Genomic DNA, 3,827 nt, shown 5'->3' on the forward strand with positions numbered 1-3,827 from the left:
ATTAGTACATACACGGGCTGAAACCTATTAGTACATACACGGGCTGAAACCTATCTGTACATACACGGGCTGAAATCTATTAGTACATACACGGGCTGAAACCTATTAGTACATACACGGGCTGAAACCTATCTGTACATACACGGGCTGAAATCTATTAGTACATACACGGGCTGAAACCTATTAGTACATACACGAGCTGAAACCTGTCAGTACATACTCGGGCTGAAACCTGTCAGTAAATACACGGGCTGAAACCTATCTGTACATACATGGGCTGAAACCTGTCACTACATACACGGGCTGAAATCTATTAGTACATACACGAGCTGAAACCTGATCAGTACATACATGGGCTGAAACCTGTCAGTACATACACGGGCTGAAATCTATTAATACATATGTAGTCAAATCGAACACTGAGCACGTGCTACAATCTGTCAGTATACATAACGAGCTGAAAGTCGAACAATATCCGAGTGTTAGAAACTAACCAGACAAAGTTGTTATTATTTAGCAATATGACACTTTTGAAAGAAACCTGTTTACATGTGATTCTTTGTTCTAAAATAATAATAATTAACCCAGATTTGGGTTTATTTTGGACATTCACACAAAGTTGCTCTAAGCCTATCTGTGCTAACCGGTACTTATTTTGAACTTGAGGAAAGACCCACCAGAACTCATAGGATTCTCTAATTGAACCATAACCCTTATAACGGCTGGAGTGCGTTTTGTTGTTGTTGTTGTTGTTTTACGCGGTAACGGGACGCGAACAATGTACCATTGGATCCACATCCTAGCACGTTAACTACTAGGCCGTGCCCAGTTAGTTAAAGAACTAGTTATATAAAGTGAAATTACAGTCACAATCTTAACAAATAACTTAGAAGTAGTTTTTTTGTTTTTTTTATTGAATTTCTAGTGTCTAATGGGTTTTTAAGTGCTTATTGAATTTAAAAACCTTTTTTTTTCTGTCAAATACGAAAGGCTTTGAATCGTACCTCGAACGTGAACGTAAAACTAGAATTTTCATCTACAATTTGATAGTTGTGATACGTAGAAGAAAATGTTGTTATCAATCGTTTTTAATTACAACTTATAAGAATTAATAAATATCTTTAGCTGATTATGAAATATTTAAATTGTTAGGCTTACCCGTGGCTCCATCTTAACAACCATAAATAAACTACGAGCTTAAGGGCGATGTTTTCTTCTTCCAGCGAGGACTAGCTGATGTTTGCTCTTCTAGCTGATGATATCTGCTTTTATAGGGACGACAGAATTGTGAAACAAGGTGCGGGACGTTCTCATTTAAACCATCGCCGCCACAGAACTGAAAAAAAAAATAAGTTACTGTTTTTCTTTCTTTTCGAACCGATTTGTATTTATTTTCGACAACCGTTCGATGTCCATGACCTTTATAAGATAATGCAGTTGTTGCAATACCGATACAATCTCTTATTGTATAAAACATTTATAGAACTCGACTTTTTTATGACAAGTGAGGAAAAAAAGACAAAACTCTAGCTCCATTTTGCACGCGCTTCGCTTTATGATGTCCAAATTAATATTAGTTCGATTTCTTTTTCTCTAACAACATTCCCTACACACGTGGTTTCTTGAAATAGAATTGAACACGCCCTCCACAGGCGATTATAGGACGATATCCAGTATTAGTGGAGTTAACAGTGAGACTATTTTGTACCGGTTACGATACACTGACCCATTTTTGTGTTATAGCCATAATATATGTCACGGCCACGTGCTCATCAGATGTTGGTTCGAGAAGTCTGAACCTCTCAAATTCGGTTTCACCTCGATACACATGAACACGTCGCAACTCAAGATTTTATGTAAATCTGTAATAAATTTACCCATTTTCTTTCTGATCAAGCTGTAAAACTGTACAATGGTTCCGAACTAGAAACTCGTTACATTTCAACGTACAATAGTCTGATTTATAATAGTCTTGTATTCATTGACGTTCTCATTATCTGTTATGTTTTATCATTTTAAATTACTCTTTTATCTGAATAGGATTCGAGACGTTTCGATCTAGAGAAGCAGTATTATGTTTCACTTATCACGTTACGTTTCGATCTAGAGAAGCAGTATTGTTTCACTTATCACGTTACGTTTCGATCTAGAGAAGCAGTATTGTTTCACTTATCACGTTACGTTTCGATCTATAGAAGCAGTATTATGTTTCACTTATCACGTTACGTTTCGATCTAGAGAAGCAGTATTATGTTTCACTTATCACGTTACGTTTTCTGGTTTCAAAATCACTATAAAATTTACCTAAAAACAGCAAGTGATTTTAGTACACTTATGCTATTTCAGGGTTCACAAAATCTCACAAGTTCATTAAAGAAGAAAACATTTGGACCACTTCTCAGTCTCTGTTCATTCAACTGTTTCAGTATCTTCGTTCATTACTTTTTTATTCTCATTAGCTTTCTGTTAATTCGACTTTCTCATTAACTTCATATTTATTCCAATGTTACAGTTTTCATCGTTCATATTCTGTTTGTTTCACGAATTTGTATAACACACAAACATCCAACTCGTACATACAGTACGTGTATTATATCTAAATAATCTATAGTTTATGGTGGTTTTCTATATTGTATATTGTTTTATTGGACATTTCTGTGTAGCTTTCTATATTGTATATTGTTTTATTGGACATTTCTGTGTAGCTTTCTGTATTGTATATTGTTTTATTGGACATTTCTGTGTAGCTTTCTGTTTTGTATATTGTTTTATTGGATATTTCTGTGTAGCTTTCTGTCTTGTATATTGTTTTATTGGACATTTCGAAATATCAAATCTCCTCACCTTAAACCTCGTAAAGTAACGTCTCTAAGGATATGTGAGAGCCGTTTCGTCTCAACAGTTCAAACATACATTAGTTATATTTTTACATACAAGTTTACTCACTCGTGTGACCGTGAACCATTTTTGTTTTTCATCACTTCTTTCTTCGATACCAGTCTGTAACAGTTCCAGGCAGAAGTAATTGATTCTATACCAGAGTTGTAGAACAGAGGACGATGAACTATAACAAATTATACAAAATACTGCTGTAGAATTCACCTCTGTTTTATATAACTCACAAAATATAAACATTTACCCTCGGTATCGTTTAACTCCTTTCCAAGCGTTACTCTGTACATGGAGTTAAACAATATTCCAAGTAACTCTTTCCAAGCGTTACTCTGTACATGGAGTTAAACAATATTCCAAGTAACTCGGTAACTGTCACGTGACATACTTCTTCGAACTTCTGTTTTCTAGTTTAAGCTACGTGTAACTGATACGTTTTTTTAGCTTTGAGTTACAGTTAAAAACATTATCGAGTTAAACATGTTAGATAATATGAATTATAATTAAAATGACTAACAGATGGCACCACTTTTCAGCCAAATATCTAAATATTCTCTACGGGTCAATGAACTTCGAAGCAAGTTGTTAACTTTCTTTGTACTTCATTCTGTTGTAAGTACCCGTATGATGCATTTTGTATTCATAGTAAAAAATAATAAGTTTAATTCTCCTGGTTTTACCGAGTTAGAAGGTTTTGAGTTTTTCTACTTCTTTGTGTAAACTAACCCCACAGAATAAGTTTAATTCTCCTGGTTTTACCGAGTTAGAAGGTTTTGAGTTTTTCTACTTCTTTGTGTAAACTAACCCCACAGAATAAGTTTAATTCTCCTGGTTTTACCGAGTTAGAAGGTTTTGAGTCCTTCTACTTCTTTGTGTAAACTAACCCCACAGAATAAGTTTAACTCTCCTGGTTTTACCGAGTTAGAAGGTTTTGA

The sequence above is a fragment of the Limulus polyphemus genome, unplaced genomic scaffold (assembly GCF_000517525.1).
Source record: "Limulus polyphemus unplaced genomic scaffold, Limulus_polyphemus-2.1.2 Scaffold3147, whole genome shotgun sequence".
In the NCBI taxonomy this organism is placed as follows: Eukaryota; Metazoa; Arthropoda; class Merostomata; order Xiphosura; family Limulidae; genus Limulus; species Limulus polyphemus.